Consider the following 18,165-nt stretch of genomic DNA (forward strand, 5'->3'; position numbering starts at 1 on the left):
GGGCTCGAACCCATGAACCCACAAACTGTACGATCATGACCTGAGCTGCGGTCAGACCCTTAACCAACTGAGCCACCAAGGCACCCCTATTTTTAACAAGTTCTCAGGTGATGCTAATGCTGTTTGCCAGAGACCGGTTTTTGATAACCATTGATTTATAGATTTATCATTATCCCTATATAAATCTCAGAAAGCTTTTTCAAAAATAAATTGACAAACTAATTCTAAAGAGTTTATGAAAATTTAAAGAACATGGAATTGCCAAAATATTCTTGAAAAAATATAACAAAATTGGAGGACTTACACATTACCTGATTTCAAGATGTGTAATGTAGCTACAAGAATCATGACGTGATGATATTTCTGTAAGGACAAGCATATAGAAACAGAAAATAAGTTCCAGAAATGGAAATTTGCATAGATAGGGTCAATACATTTTTAACAGACTTTGTCAACATAATTCAGTAAGGGGGGAAAAGCCTTTTAGACAAACATTGCTAAAACAACCAGAGATATTTACATATGTGTGTGTGTGTCTGTCTGTATACACACACACACACACACACACACACGTACACACATACACGTACACACATACACACACACACACACACACGTTTATATCCATATATGGAATTGAACCTTAATCCTTAAAATCACACCAGAAATTAAATACGCTTGAAAGGTCACAAGTCTAGGGTTGCCTGGATGGTTCGGTTGGTTAAGCATCCAAGTCTCGATTTCAGCTCAGGTCATGAGCTCAGGGTCTTGACATTAAGCCCTGTGTTGGGTTCCAAGCTGGTCATGGAGCTGCTTCTGAAGATGAGATTCTCTCCCTCCCTCCTCCTCTCCCCCTCCCCTGCTTCTTACACTTTCACTCTCTCTCTCTCAAAAAAAAAAAAAAAGTAAAAAGAAAAGAGAAGAAAAGAAAAGTCACAGGTCTAAATATAAAAGATGAAACTACAAAAGTTCTAGAAAATAAAGGAGAAAATATGGATGATATTAGTGTAGACAAAAAACAAATCATGAAAGAAAAAAACATATACAGTAGATTGCAACAAAATGAAAAAAATTCGCTCCTCAGAAGACACAGTTAAGACAACGAAAAGGCAAGTTAATGAAAGGAGAAAATAATCTCAATTCCAATATTTGATAAAGGACCATTATCTAGAATAAATAACTAACACATCAATAATAAGATGGCAACAAAGCTTGAACAGACCCTTCTTGAAAAAGACAAGCAAGTGGCAATGTACGTGGAAGAAAAAAAGTTCAGAATTACTCGTCATCACGGAATTGTAAACTAAAACCCCAGTCGTATACCGTTACATGCCACGTAGAATAGTTAACATTCAAAAGACGAGCAATACCAAGTCTTGGTGAGTATGTAGAATGACTAGAACTCACCTCCCGCACGGCTGGTGGGAACGTAAATGACACCATGACTTTGTATTGCTTTTTGGAAGTTTCTTGAAAGTTAAATGAACACATACCATATACGACATGACAATCCTACACATAGGCACCTACCTGCAAGAAATGAAGACACACTCGCACAAAAATGCTTGTCTACGGATGTTCATAAAGACTCTGTGAATAGATGCAGTTGGAAACGAGCCAGCTGGAAATAAGTTCAACGTCGATCAACTGGAGAAGAGATGAACAAGGTGCGTCGTAGTCACGCAGGGGAATACTACTTAAGAACTTAACAACATCATGGAGGTCAAAAACATCAGGCTGAGCGAGCAGGCCCAAACAGAAACGAGTTACAAATCCTCTACAGTTCTGTTTATCTAAAACTCTAGGAAAAACATTGAACTTTTAGCGATGGAAGATAGATTAGTCATTGTCTGAGGCCATGGATGAGGGAGAAATTGACTATTAGGAGATGACGGATCTTTTGGTATTGATGGAAAAGGTCTACAGCCTGATTTGCACGCTGGTTACACGGGGACACACGTTTGTCAAACGGACTTCATTTTCTGTTCACAGTGGCTGTATTATATTGTAGGTAAGGTGTATCTCCCCACAGAGGATTTTAAAAGACATTGGACAAAGGGGAGTTCGGGATTACCTCTATTACATAAGACAAATACTGTAACATTCTTTTTTTGACAAACTTTATCTTATTTACAATGTTTTTAGATGATTAAATGTAGTACTATACCTTGAGGAATCGGTTCAATTTCTAATGACCTATATTTTAGCCTCTTAAAATCTATAATGTGCATCATTAGCTGTGGATATTTAAAGATAGATTTTTTTGTGTTAGTAATTTGCACATGAAATAATATGTATATATGTGTAACATTACACGCAATCAAGTTTTTACAGTTGTAAGTATGTTAATATTGTCTCATTATGCAGGTATAGAATACCACCTAACCCATATTTTGATAATATTTGAACTCCAGCAAAGTATCCAATAACAATGGCTTCCTGTGACAAAATTTTTATGATTTTGTCTAATCTTTTTGCAGCAAGAATGCAATGATCATTAATAATTCTAATCCAAAGGCAAAAAAAAAAAAAAAACAGTCTAAAGAAAGGACCAAATTGTTCTCTGTCACCATGATGTTCTTGGGTTTTGGGGGTTTTTTTGTTTCGATTTTATTTTGCCTTGGTTAAATGAAAATGGTTGATGGATTTTAATTTCATTTTATCCCTTTAATTCTACAGTAAATAATTAATCTTTTATGATGAAATGTAGTCATGTTTAATAATTCTGTCATTGTCTTTCATTGTAGCCCTGACTCTTAAGACCTTTTGATCCTTAGATTAGGCTTTAGCAAATTTTCTTTCGACGTGCAGACAGACATCTTTCATCAGATGTAGGATTAACCAGGATTAGCAATCTTGCAGAGACAGGGACACCCAGGACTCTATTTTCTGCAGTGATCCTTTTTCTGTGGGTTGCAAGGAGATGTAATGAACTACGGTGAGCTCTTCAACGTATGATTTCTTTAAAATGGAAGAGAATAGAGAACACGGGGGTGGGGAAAACTGTGAAAACATTTTTTAAGACCTAAAATGTAAAACTAGACTCCTGAACTTTGAAGGAAGTAAAAATATTGCATGAAGTGGGAAGAGAGATGGGGAGAAATAGTATCTTTTATGAAGACATCACTGCCACATTTTGCTTTCATGGGGCCTCTTGTCGCTCATACAATTCTCCAGAATGAATTGTGAGAGACAGTACACTTGAGGCCGAATGAGTTCTCTAGGATTTCCCAGGAACTCTCAGGAAAGAGGTGTGCAAGGCAATCGTTCCTTTAAATCATTAGCAAATTAATCTTGTAAATGGAGTAGGAGCTTTCACAGCTCTTGTGTCTGGAGGGGCAAAAGCCTCTATATTTTATACTACTTTTGGGGGGAGAGTCAAGAAGTCATTCCCAAACTTCCAACATCTTGATGTTATCCAGTTTCCCAAATATTAGCATCGCTACGGTTTAAGCAGCATGGTGCTGGTGTATGTACATGGTAGGCACACACGGACATGCACACACAGACACAATATGGCTCAACAGCAGAGACTCCGTAATCCAGACAGAAACCCCATAATTAAAGCGTGCGGGGCATCTCCACTCATGGCACTTTTGGGTTCCATGAGCAAATCAAGTTATGACAGGAGCCAAGGTGGGAAAGCAATCAGTCTCTGAAGAGACACCATTTCCTGCTTGGGCTGAAGGTTGTCTCCATGTAGGCAATTTGGACAAAGATGTGCTTAGGTTACAAGGAAGACCATCATTACAAACTCTTCCCCTAATTTACTCCAATCCAATCCAATGCAATCCAATGGCACGGACATCTACATTATCAACAGGATGGGGAGGGGGGATATCTGTGATGAATGAAGGAAACACGTCAGGAATGATAGGGTAACTCAACTTGCAGATATGGTCCTCTCCCTCCTCCATCAGTTCTTGGCTCTCTATTAGCTCATTCCTGTTGGCGTGTAATTTAAAGAAATTCTCTTACACCTGTTTTTGGTTCCAGGTTGAGACTCCATTTGGCTCTTCCCCTTTACGGCAAAATGCATTCATACATACTTGTGTAGGTACGTAAATGGAAGGGTAGTGTTTTACATTCTCAAACCAAACTGTCTACATTCTAACCTCCCATGTCTTCTCTCTTTGTCCCTCCTTTGTCTTTTTTTTTAAAAAGTGTATTTACTTTGAGAGAGAGAGAGAGAGAGAGAGAGAGCGAGCAAGCAGGTGAGGGGCAGAGAGAGAGGGAGAGATGCAATCCCTAAGCAGGCTCCTTGCTGTCAGCCTGGAGCCCAACGTGGGGTTCAAACTCACGGGCCAGGAGATCCTGACCTGAGCCAAAATCAAGAGTCAGATGCTCAACCAACTGAGCCACCCAGGAGCCCCAATTTTCCTTTTTTTTAAGTTTATTTATGTATTTTGAGCACACCCACATGTGAGTGAGGGAAGGACAGAGAGGGAGAGAGAATCCTAAGCAGTCTCCATGGTATCAGCATAGAGCCGGACGTGGGGCTCTCACAAACTGTGAGATCGTGACCCGAGCTGAGATTGGGAGTCAGACACTGAACCGACTGAGCCACCCAGGTGCCCCTCCTGTATTTGCTTTCAAGCAACAAAAATTTTATTTTAACTGGCTTCAAAGCTAAATATGTATTGCACAGAACTTTACAGTTTGCAGTGTTTATAGACCACTCCGGCTTTTGAGAGCAATTAAGTCAGCCCATGCAAAACTACCACACGAATGAGCCAAGTACAGGCACGTTTGCTTCCCGTTCCCCTGTTGGTATAGAATGGGAGAGAGCCGGTTCTTAGGATAAGCCCCAGGGACATAAGAAAGTAGATTTTGTTTGCATCCTGCTTCAAACACACTGATTTTTTAAAATGACACCTGCATACGGAGTTACATCAGGTAATATTTTTGTTTGACGTTAAAATGGTAGGGCGGCTGTGCTAAACAAAATTTAAATACCTTCTCAGGGAATTTATGAGTGAATAAAATGACGCTTTATTTTTTTAAGTTTATTTATTTATTTTGAGAGAGAGAGAGAGAGAGAGAGTGAGCACTAGTGGGGGGAGGGGCAGAGACAGAGGAAGAGAGAGAGAATCTGAAGCCGGCTCTGCACTGTCAGCACAGAGCCCGACGCGGGGCTCAAACTCAGGAACCCTGAGATCATGACCTGAACCGACACCAAGTTAGACGCTTAACCGACTGAACCTCCCAGGTGCCCCCAAATGATGCTTTATAATCCTTTAGGGAAAACTGTTTAGCAACACGGATAAAATGAAATTAGAAAAATATTGGCAGTTGATGAATGTTGGTAATAGAAATACGCGAATTCACTCTACTAAATTCTACTTTGTTGTATGTTTGAAAAATCCTAATAAAAATCATTCTTATTAATGTAAGAATAAATAACGTACTATTTTTCCTCCATATATTCAATATCAGTAAAATTTCAAATATACACTTACTAATGAATAACTGAATTCCTACTCAGCAGTCAGTAGTTCATCCTACAAGGAACAGAAAATGCCTATTTATGCGAGGATTTCAAGTTGGCCATACATTGTTCAATATGGTGCATATATACTAAAAATAGAGACTAGGAAACTAAATGCCTAACGTGATATGATTGTTTTTGAAGCAACTTTTGGTATCTGACTTAGCCACAGAAGAATTTTAACATGTGAAATAAAATATACTTTAAATGAAACTGAAATTATACATAGCATAACATTTTATGTATGTTTGTATGCAGTCTTAGTTAAATCTGCATATTTTTAAAAAGACTGGATATGAAACAGAATTCTCATTCAGCAATAGAAACTACATAATGCCTATTATTTTTCAAAAGACCCAAGAAAACTCTTCATTAAATTTCTCTAAGACTAAATTATATTTCAGATAGCCATAAATAAGGTATTTAATGATTAAATGATAAAGCAAAGCAAACTTACTACCAGATTATTTCATGATACTCACAGGCATTTGGTAAGATTTGTATATCCCCCCACCCCAAAAATGGAGGGAATCAATTAAATTCCCAGTAGGAATCATAGGTGTGAACTTTATTTGTGAAATATGCCTATCAAATTATATTTCACTCAAAGGATTAATATTAAAAGATGAGATTTGTTTTAGATTTATAATTTCTCATCCTCGAAAGAACTCATTCTTATGTCCTAGACATAAGGACAATGTCTAATAAACATATAATGCAAGCTACAAACGTAAGTTTCAATTTTTTTGGTGTCCACATTACAAAGGGAGTGAAAGGAAACTGGTGAAATTAATTTTAAAAACGTATTTTATACAGTTCAACGTATCCAAAAGACAATTTCAGGACAAAATCGATCTAAAACATTTTAATGAACCTAACTTACTTTTTGTTACTCATATTGAGGTTATGAAATCTATTCTTTTTAATACATAAATCTATTTATTTAATAGGTAAATAAATAAGTCTACTTATTTTTTCCATTTATTTTTTTCTATTTATTCAATAGATAAAGAAATAAATCTATTTTTTTCTATAAATCTATTGTTTTAATTTTTATTTGAATTTTAGTGAGTTAACATGCAGCGCAATATTAGTTTCTCAACACTTCCATACAACACCCAGGGTTCATCACAACAGGTGTCCTCCTTAATCCCCATCATCTAGTTCACCCAGTCCCCCCACCCCCATCCAGGCTGGTAGCCATCAGATTGTTCTCTATAGTTACGGGCCTGTTTCTTGGTTTGCCTCTCTCTCTGTCTCTGTCTCTGTCTCTGTCTCTCTGTCTCTCTCTTTTCCTCTTTGCTCAATCTAGTGTGCACTTCGTATTTATAGGACATTCCAATTTGAGTGCTAAATTTTCACTGGAAATGTTTGAGCCACCTTTTAAGCCCATAAAATTTATAGTTGAAAAAGTAGATTCATAGACTCACGTTGTTCCAAAGGTACCTAAAGTTTTCTACAACTTCACAGAGTGCCACTTTTTAAATTTCAGTGAAAACTAATCAATTACAATTATAGTTCCTCAGTCTCACTAGCTGCAGTTCAAGCGTTTTGTAGTTACACGTCACCAGTAGCTGCCGAATTTATCCGCGCAGGCCTGCAGTCTTTCGGCACAAGCAGTTCAGGCAATGAAAGTGAAGAAGACTGAGTGATACCCACTTGGACTGTATATTTTAAAAGGGGGAAAAATGAGGAAAATAAAAGTATTTCGGACTGTATCCCCCCCTCCCCAGAAAACAGCAAGGCACAATTTAATTATTTTCGCTTTTATATATTAGCCACAGATAAAGTAAAAACTTCAAAGTCGGTCTAGTATTCACCATTATACTTTTAAAAAATTTATTATCCCTTTGAGTATAAAATATTTGCTTTTAGATAAACAAACTTTGTAGTTATTTCTTTTAAAGATACAAAAATGTCCTAATAATAAATAGCCTGGATCTTTGCAATTTTATTTCCAAGCCCTGGGCTGTGGGCTTATTGCAGGCTATAAAAACTGATATGGGGTAACTTTGAGCCACAGATGTCCTGCTAACTACAATTCCAGTGACATTTAGATACACACGTTGCCAACGGAAATTTATTAGTTTTCCTCCACAAGCATCATAACATGGATTTGCACTGCACCTAGGTTATTTATATCCCTGAATTAGAGGGATATAATATGGTTTTTAACCCAAATAATTTATTTCAGTATGATCACACAAAGTGAACACTTGCATAGCACATACAATAGCACCCACGCTGATCTAGGAACGTTACTTGTTCAAGGCTGTTTCTTCCTCCTAATTCCCCCTTGAATGTTGTATTATTATCTTTCTCGTTTACAGATGTGGGAACCATGACCCAGAGAAGTGAGGGCTGTCGCCCAATGGTACTCCTGTTGGTACTCCGGAATCCAGGAGTCTGGTCCCAGTGTCCACATCCATCCACTATATTCCCGATCGCTTCACCATAAAGGTCTTTGGCCCAACCTCTTGAGAGTCATGTCCTGAAGTCAGCTTGTTTCTTTGGAATGACATGTCATTTCAGTTGCTGGTCCCGTTATTCCAGGAAACATAAGCACAGCTAATCCATACAGAACCTGTCTTAACTCAATATACAGTCTTTTTATTTTTTTAAATATAATTTATTGACCGATTGGTTTCCATACAACACCCAGTGGTCATCCCAACAAGTGACCTCCTCCCTGCCCATCACCTGCTTTCCCCATCAACCCTCAGTTTGTTGTCAGTATTTAAGTCTCTTATGCTTTGCCTCCCTCCCTGCCTGTGACTTGTTTTTTTCCCTCCCCCTTCCCCTTGGTCTTCTGTTAAGTTTTTCAGGATCCACAATGAGTGAAAATATATGGTATCTGTCTTTCTCTGCCTGACTTATTTCACTCAGCATAATACCCTCCAGTTCCATCCACGTTGCTGCAAATGGCCAGATTTCATTCTTTCTCATTGCCAAGTAGTATTCCATTGTATACACAAACCACATAGAGTCTTGACGCCAAGATTCCTCTTAGCCCCGCCCACATCACAGAGACTACAATGGCCACGAGTTCCAGCAGGGGGGGTTGCAACCACCTGAGTGGCGCATCTTTGTAATCAGGGAAACAGCAGTGTACAAGACACTTTGAAAATCTTTTCACTAGCTCTGGATTTAGGAGTCTCACTTCAATATTAAGATATACACGAAACTCTTCTGCCTCCTGACCTCAAGGTACTGGAAGTGCCTTGAATTTGACTCATACTGAAAGTAATCTCTTGCTCAGTGGCCTTTTTCTATCACCAATAAGCTTTTGTTTGCCCTTCCTGGAACAGATCTCGATTTTGACTACTTTTTAGATATTGGCTATTAATGCATATGTAGATGGCAGTACAGCCTATTTGTTAATCTCAAACCAATGGTTTATATTTCTCTAAAATGAAAGAGATGGTGATGAGCTTTTTCCTTAAATTCCGGATAGCAATAAATTATTGCCTTTTTTGTTTTTTGTTTTTAACTTCATGATCCTGTCAGTCACTGACAGTTGAATAAATGCCTCTAAAAACCTACCCCTTAATAGATTTGCATTTTTTTAAGACACATCTTTTTCTGCCCTCTATTTTTAATGGGTTTTTCCTTTCCTTTCTTTTTTTTTTTTTAATGTTTATTTATTTTTGAGACAGAGACAGAGCATGAACGGGGGAGGGGCAGAGAGAGAGGGAGACACAGAATCGGAAACAGGCTCCAGGCTCTGAGCCATCAGCCCAGAGCCCCACGAGGGGCTCAAACTCACGGACCGTGAGATCGTGACCTGAGCTGAAGTCAGACGCTTAACCGACTGACCACCCAGGCGCCCCTTCCTTTCTTTTCTAACTTTAAATTTCTTAAAAAAAATTTTTTTAATGTTTATTTTATTATTATTATTATTATTATTATTATTTTTTGAGAGAGACAGAGCGTGAGTGGGGAAGGGACAGAGAGAGAAGGAGACACAGAATCTGAAACAGGCTCCAGGCTCCGAGCTGTCAGCACAGAGCCAGACGCGGGACCGAACTCAGGAACTGTGAGATCGTGACCTGAGCCGAAGTCGGAAACTTAACCCACTGAGCCACCCAGGCGCCCCAACTTTACATTTCTTTAAAATCTCGGCATAAGTCAGGACGCCTGAGTGGCTTAGTCGATTAAGTTTCTGACTTAGGCTCAGGTCATGATCTCACGGTTCTTGAGTTCGAGCCCCACTTAGGGGCTCTCAACTGTCAGCACAGAGCCTGCTTCTGGCCCTCTGTCTCCCTTTCTCTGCCCCTCCCTTGCTTGTGAGCCTGCACTCTCTCTCTCTTATAAATAAATAAATAAATAAAATAAAATAAAATAAAATATCAACATAAGTCAATATTTCAAAAAATGATATTTAGGGTAAGTGACATTTTAACAGTCATTGTTTTGTCTTTGATCCAAATAATCCGTGTTTTCTTTGTTTTCCCTTTTGCCTAAAATCCTTCCACATGGTTCAGTCCTCCAATCGTGAAAGTGCATGGGTGCATGGGTGTCTCTGATGGGTGTAAGTGATGGACAGGAAAGGCCCAGGGGGTCGGTGGGGGAGAGGAGACGGCTGCTTTACCATGATATAATAACACACTATGGGTCTATGCTTTCTTGAAACTATTCCAATTAAGGTTTCGTACTCACCCACCATACTCTGGAATCACCAAATCTTCCCCCAAATCTTCCTGTGGCCCATCCAGTAATTGATAGGAATCCTCACTACTCACCTTCTCAGCAATATTTGACCAAGTTGATCACATTTCCCTTTAAAAATGTGATGACTCAGTTTATAGGACACCTTACTTTCCTGGTGACTTTTTTGCAGTCACCTTTGCTACTCAAGATTCAGACCTATTATTTTGTCCCATCATATTTATTTTGCAGGTGATCTCATGCAATCTTATGCTTTCAATATCAACCATTCACTGATGCATCTCAGATTCTTATGTCTAGCCTTAGCCTTGAGCCTGAGACCCACTCTTAAATATACAACTTTCTACTGAACATCTTCGCTTAGATGTTTTGAATTTAATACATCCAATACTGATTCTTGATTTTCCTCCTTAATCTGCTCCTCCAATTTTTTTGTGTTTTAGTAAATAACAGTTTATGCAGTTGTTTGAACACGTAGCAATCACTTTTTGTTCACTCTTTCATCAATATTTCATCCCCAAAGCACATCTACCTAACTGATAAGAAGATGCTGACAATGTCAAACTGATAATTGTCTTAGCTCAGGCTGTCACAACAAAGTGTCAAAGACTTGGTGTCCGAAACAATAGAAGCTAACTTTCTCATAGTTCTGGAGGCTGGATTCGAGGAGCTGGCAACATAGGTTCATCCTGCAGTCTTTTTTCTTGGGCTGTAGGTAGCTGCCATCTTGCTATATGCCCACGTGACACACATCTTTCTTTCTGCATAGATGAGAAAAAGAGCAAGCTCTCTGGTATTTCTTTGTATAAACACTTAACCTAATGACAACCCCACTCTCATGACCTCTCCTAAACTTAACTACCTCCCAAAGGCCCTACTTCCAAATATCATCACATTGGAGATCGTCATCATATGAATTTGTGGGGACACAAACATTAATCCAATATAGTCACATATGAGTCTCACGACCACCATTGAGTTTCAGTGCCTCCTTTGCGACACCCTAGATCAAACATCATCATCTCTCTCCTGAGTGCAGTGACACCCTAATTGGATTCTCATATGTCCCTGTTGCTACTTTACAGACTACTTTCCATAAAGCGTCCAGAGAAATCTTTTAAATTAATTGTACATTTTAATAGGCGATTCTGGTACAGGGTAGCCTCCAGAACATTTGGTTTTGTCAAGAGCCATGTTTTTTCTCTCATCACGAGGACCACAAATTAGAGAGTCTGAGAGCTTAGAGGCACACGTCTGTTTGTCATTTGGAGGTGCAATGAGGCCTTCTTTGAACTGTTCTTAAAAGTCTAGGTCATCCTATTCCAACTCCCTGTGAGGTGCTAAAGCTGTATAATAAAACGTTGATCTGCTCTGCTGGGGGAAAAAAAAAACAATGGATAATATTGCTGGCCATATCCTACCACAAAACAGAGTCGTTAAACTTGCAGCTTAGTAAAATTCATGGAAAATTTAAGTCTTAAAAAGCAGCAATACTAAAAGCTAAACAAACAAGAAATATTGAGGTATAAATGTCACAAAATATGATCAAGATCTGTACCCTTGAAAACTAAAAATACCAATGAAAGAATTTGCAGAATATGTAAACAAATATAGAAATGTACTGTATATATCCAACAGTCCCTCCTTATTTGTCCCCAAAAACCACAGGCCTAGGCAACATTTCACATAAATGGAACCATGCTGTATGTGGTCTCTTGTGACCGATTTCTTTCATTTAGCATAATGTTTTCAAGGTTCGTCCATATAGCATGTACCATGTACCAATATTTCATTCCTCTTTCTTGGCACATAATATTCCATTATATGAAAATACCTTGTTTATTTACCACTTGATATATATTGGGGTTGTTTCCACATTTTGGCTACTATAAGTCCTAGTATAAGCATTCACGTTTGTGTAGATATATGTTTATATTTCCATATTTTGATTATAGCCTGGATGGGTATATAGTGGCATATTGTTGTGGTTTTGGTATGCATGTCCCGAATGACTAATAATGGTGAGCTTCTTCTTAAGTGCTTATTGCCCATTTGCACATGTTTGGAGAAATATTTATTTAGGTCTTTGGGTTATTGTGCAATTGCTTCATTTTTCGGTAATTGGTAGAGTTCTTTATGCATTGTAGATATGTCTTTCAGCATACATGACTTGCAAATATTTTTCATTCTCGGTGTTTTCTTTTCACTCCCTCGATAGTATTCTTTGAAACACAAAAGTTCTAAATTTTGATAAAAAGCTATTTTTCTATTTCTTTTTTGTCGCTTGTATTTCTGGTATTATATCAAAGAAAACTTTGCCTAACTCAACGTCACAAAGATTGATCCTATCTTTTCTTGTAGGAGTTTCATAGTTTTAGCTTTGCATTCAGATATATGACCTATTTTGAGTTAATTTTTATGTATGGTGTGAACTTGGCATTCAACTTCATTCTTTTGCAGGTGGATGTTCAGTTGGCCCAGGCCAATTGTTGGAAAGATTGTTCTTTCCCTCCTTGAATCTTCTTGGAACCATTGTCACAAGTCAACCAAGCATAAATGTAAGTTAAGGTTTATTTGTTGACTCTCAATTCTATTCCATCGATCCATATTTCTAGCTTTACACCAGTAACATACTCTCTTGAAAACTGTTGCGTTGTCATAAGTTTTGAAATCAGAAAGTGTGAAACCTTCATTTTTGTTCTTTCTTAGTTTGTTTTGGCTATTCTGGGTTCTTTCCCTTTTTACAAAATTTTATTTGAGAGAGAGAGAGAGAGAGTTAGTGAAAGTGGGGAAGAGGGGCAGAGGAAGAGAGAAAGAGAAGGTTCCATGCTCAGTTCAGAGCTAGACCCAGGGCTTGATCCCACAAGCTGTTATCCATTATTCCATTATCTGGGATAATGGCCTGAGCCAAAATCAAGAGTCTGAAGCTCAACCATCTAGGCCACCCAAGCGCCCCAGCTTCCTTCCTTTTCTATATGAAATCTAGGTTCAGCTTGTCAGATTCTGAAAAAATCCTGGCTGGTATTTTGTTAAGAATTATGATGAATCTGTATATCAATTTAGAGAACATTGCCATCTGAGCAATAGTAAGTCTTTTGATCTATGAACATGGGCTATCTTTCCATTTATTTAGGTTTTCTTTAATTTTCCAGCAATATTTTGCAGCTTTCAGAGGATAAATTTTTCACTCCTTTGGATAATTTTATCTTAAAATAAATTTCAGAAACAAAATACCTAAGAAAAAGAAATAAAGTATTTTATACCATTAATGCTACTATAAATAGAATTGTTTTCTTATTTTAATTTTCAGATCTTTTATTGTTAGTTTAGAGAAATACAATTGATCTTTGTATTCCAACATTGTACCCTGTAATGTTACTAATTTGTTTATTAGTTCTATGATTTTTGTGAATTCCTTGGGATTTTCTATATACAAGATCATGTCAACTATGGAGTAGAGATAGTTTTGCTTCTTCCTTTCTGATTGGGATGACTTATTTTCTTTGTCTTTTTGTCCGGCTAGAATCTTTTGTAGGAGCTGGAATAGAAGTGGTGAGAACAGACATCATTGTATTGTTTCTTATCTTAGGGGGAAGCATTGAGTCTTTCACAAAAAGATGTTTGCTGTGGGCTTTTCATAGATGCCCACAGGTTAAATTTGAATTTATCAGGTTAAATTCATGTTTATTGGGATGATAGTGTTTTTGTTATTATCCTATTGACAAGATAGATTAATTTATTTTCAGATATAAAAACACCTTGCATTCTTGGGATTAATGTCACTTTGTCATGGTGTGTAATACTTTTTATATGTTAGTAGATTAAATTTGTTTGTATTTTGCTGAGGATTTTTTGCATCTATATTAATAAGAGATATTGTCTACAGTTCTTTTGTTTAATGTCTTTGCCTGATTTAGATATCAGGAGAATATTGACCTCATAGAATGAGGTAGGAAGGGTTTCAATTCTTTATTATTATTATTTTTTATTTTTTTACTGTTTATTTATTTTTGAGAGAGAGAAAGACAGAGCACGAGCAAGGGAGGGGCAAAGAGTGAGAGAGGGAGCCATAGATTCTGAAGCAGGCTCTGGGCTCTGAGCTGTCAGCACAGAGCCCGACACGGGGCTCAAACCCACGACCTGTGAGATCATGACCTGAAGTCGGACGCTCAACCGACTGAGCCACCAAGACGCCCCTCAATTCTTTATTTTTTGAGCCTCTGTAAAGAATTGGTATTAATTCTTCTTTAAAAGTTTCATAGAATTCACCAGTGAAACCATTTGATACTGGGCTTTTCTTTGTGTGAAGTCTTTTGACTGTTAATTCAATTCTTGTTACACTTGCTTAGTTGTTATACTTTCCTTGTTATTCAGGGTTTTTATTTCTTCTTGAGTCAGTTTTTATAATGTGTTTCTTGTAGGAATCTTTCCATTTCATCTAATTTATCCAATTTGTTTGCCTACCATTGTTCATAGTATTTTTTATCATCATGTTTCTCTAATGTCTGTATTGATGTCTCCTATTTCATTCCTGATTTTAGTAGTTTGAATTTTCTTTTCTTTCTTTTTTTTTTTTTTTTTTTTTGTCAATCTAGCTTAAGGTTTGTCAATTTTGTCAATCTTCGTGAAGAACCAACTTCTGGTTTCATTGATTTATCTATTAATTTTCTATCTTGAATTTCATTTATTGATGCTTTAACCATTATCATTGCCTTCCTTCTTCTTTCCTAGGATGTTTTTTGGTATTTTTCTAGTATCTTAAGATAGAAATTTAGGTTATTGATTTGAGATGTTTCACGTATATACACGTATGCATTTACACCTATAAACTCCCTTCTGAACTCTGCTTTAGCTGCATCCCAATGTTTGGCATGTTGTGTCTTTATTTTCATGTATCTCAAAGTATTTTCCAACTTCCCTTATTTTTTTTTCTTTGATTCATTTATTATTTAGGAATATGCTATTTAATTTTTATATGTTTGTGAATTTTCCAAATTTCTTTCTGTTATAAATTTCTAATGTTATTCTATTGTGGTCAGAGAACATATTTTGTATGATTTCAATCCTTGTAAACTTAATGAGTTGTTTTATGGTCTACTATATAGTCAATCCTGTACTTCTATGTGCACTTGAGAACAGTGTGTATTGTGCTGTTGGGTGCAGTGTTCTATAGATTTCTGTTAGGTTTGGTTTATAGATAGTGTTGTGCACATGTTCTATTTCCCTGTTGATGTGCTTAGTTTTTCTATCCATTATTCAAGTCTCCAACTATTATATGACATTATCAGTTTTTCTCTTTACTCAGACGTTTTCATATATTTTGAGGATTTGGTAATAGGTGAATATAACATTATAATTGTTATCTTTTCCTCATAGATTTTTAGCTTTCATCACTATAAAATGTACCTTTTCGTCCCTTCTATCCGTTTATTTTCAACCTATTTGTCTTCTAATGTAAAGTGTATACAGCACAAGTTAGATCTTATATTTTCTAAACTGAGTCTGACAATCTTTGCCTTTTCATTCAATTTTTCATTCATTCGCATTAATTTTTTTAAATGTTTATTTATGAGAGAGAGAGAGAGAGAGAGCAGGAGAGGAGCAGATAGAGATGGAGACACAGAATCCAAAGCAGGCTCCAGGCCCCAAGCTGTCAGCACAGAGCCAGATGCGGGGCTCGAACTCACAAACCAGGAAGGGATCATGACCTGAGCTGAAGTCAGATGCTTAGCCTATTGAGCCACCCAGGTGCCCCTCAATCTATTCACATTTAATGTTATTATTGATATAGTTGCATTTACTTTTCACATCTTACTTTTCGCTTGCTATGTGTGTCAGTTTTTTTTATTCCTATTTTTTCCTTTCCCACTTTCTTTTACATTAATGAATATTTTCTAGGGTAACGTACTAATTCCTTTAATTATTTTTCAATCTGCATTTTTTTGGTTATTTCATGAGTAGTTGTTCCATGGCTTACAATATACTTCCTAATTAATTAATATTAAATTCAGGCTTCCACTAATTTAATTCCAGTATGTTATAGAAACATTACTTCTCTGTACTTCTATTAACTCATCCTATTTTCTGTGCTATCATTTATTCATAACATCTGTGTATGTTAAAGGCCCAAATATGCATTGGTATAATTATTAACTTGAATAATTGTATTCCCTTCAGGGAAAGAGAGCAAGCATATGTGTATAGAGTTTGTTGTATTAACCTTGTTATTTTCCATTTGTTCCTGTAATTTCACTACACTGATGTTACATATCTGTATTTTTTTTGAATTTTTTTTCAACGTTTATTTATTTTTGGGACAGAGAGAGACAGAGCATGAACGGGGGAGGGGCAGAGAGAGAGGGAGACACAGAATCGGAAACAGGCTCCAGGCTCTGAGCCATCAGCCCAGAGCCTGACGCGGGGCTCGAACTCACGGACCGCGAGATCGTGACCTGGCTGAAGTCGGACGCTTAACCGACTGCGCCACCCAGGCGCCCCTACATATCTGTATTTTAGACGTCCAATTCCATACATATTACTTGACATTACTGCTTTTGAAATAAGTTAATAGAAGAAGAGAGAAATATATAATTATATTGTTTTTAGAATTACCTTAGTGATTACCATTGGCTGAACTCTTTGCTTTTCATGTAGATTTGAATTATCCTATGGGGCCTCTTGCTTTCAGCTTAAAGAGCTTGCTTGCTAAAGTGATATGCTTCCAGTAAATTCTTTGAATTTTTGTTTCTGGAGAGAGAGCACTGTCAGGTTTCCAGGTACCAGTGCCAGACAGGCTTAGATAAATAACCCCAGATCCACTGAGGTTACCAAAGGAAGCATAACCATTAAGGACGATGCACCCCCGCATACGAAAGGCAGGAAAACAACCCAGAAGAAAGATAGGTAGAACAGAGAGGGGAAGGTAATCTACAAACTAAAATCTGAGAAATGGTAAACGTTGGGCAAACAGGTGAATGTCGATGTAAAAGTAATACGTGTGTGCTGATGGGACGGGGTGTTTGCTGAGGTCATTTATACCCAGCAGAATGAATCTGGAAGAATCAGTGGGACAGAGGCTACCAGACAGTATTTGTAAAGGTGAACAGGAGTCTGCGTCCTAAAACCACCCCAGTAGGAACAGCAAAGTCAGCAATATGATGATGTCATTTGCAAATCCCTTCAAATCATTTTCCTGGTCAATGCGACACTATTTTTGTCACTTTGTTGTTTTATGTAAAGGAATGACAGATATTTGAGCTTAATCATCTAGCTACTGAGAGGTCTGTAAACACATGAGGTGTTGCTTTAGCCTTTTTGTCTTCACCTGTCAGGTATTTACGCCAATCTAAGCAGGCTTCTGAGCGAATGAATCGAACCCATCAGACACGGGTGTGTCAGAGGGAAAGAGGCGCGCGAGGGATGGCAGTTCCGGACAACTTCAAAGTTGTTGGCATAAACAAAGGAGTGGCTGAATGTGACAATTACTGCAATTGGGACGCTGGAGAGGACCAGGAAAATCATATCGGGAGAAGAAAAATCTGTCCAGAGTCCATTCAGACTGCTTTGAGAATTTCCTGAAATAAATAGTAACGCAAAGGGGCCTAACCCAAATATTGATGGTGATGATTGATTGCTACCTTGCAGCCATGGGCTTCCCCCTGTACAAATATTTTGAAACCACTTCTATTATGTTCAACGTCATATTAAACACTGCCAAAATGTTTCTAGCTGTCTAGCCTATGTTTTGGCCCTAAATATAAATGTGAATGCTAATTCTTTTATACTCCTTGGCATCTCAGTCTTCAGTATTTTCTCATTTCACTGGGATAAACATAGCCGAGCGTTTTCTTCCAAAATACATCTATAGCACATCCAAGGGTTTTCCTACCGACATATTCCCAGAACACTGAGCAAAAACTAAAAGACGGAGTATCAACAAAAGCATCTCTATTTATAAAAATTGAACTTGAGATTGAACAGAGGAAGAATGAGTCAACACCACTCGCCAT

General features: G+C 37.5%; 1 long non-coding RNA gene across 1 annotated transcript; it reads left to right on the forward strand.

The window, feature by feature from the left end:
• Positions 1-8,585: 8,585 nt before the first annotated feature.
• LOC121012660 (uncharacterized) lies at positions 8,586-17,853 on the forward strand. Its single transcript, XR_005782207.1, has 3 exons — positions 8,586-8,695; positions 12,617-12,714; positions 17,488-17,853. It is a non-coding gene; the product is annotated as an uncharacterized LOC121012660 (long non-coding RNA).
• The last annotated feature ends 312 nt before the right edge of the window (positions 17,854-18,165 follow it).

The sequence above is a fragment of the Herpailurus yagouaroundi genome, unplaced genomic scaffold, assembly GCF_014898765.1.
Source record: "Herpailurus yagouaroundi ecotype Mexico unplaced genomic scaffold, PumYag 197, whole genome shotgun sequence".
Classification (NCBI taxonomy): Eukaryota; Metazoa; Chordata; class Mammalia; order Carnivora; family Felidae; genus Herpailurus; species Herpailurus yagouaroundi.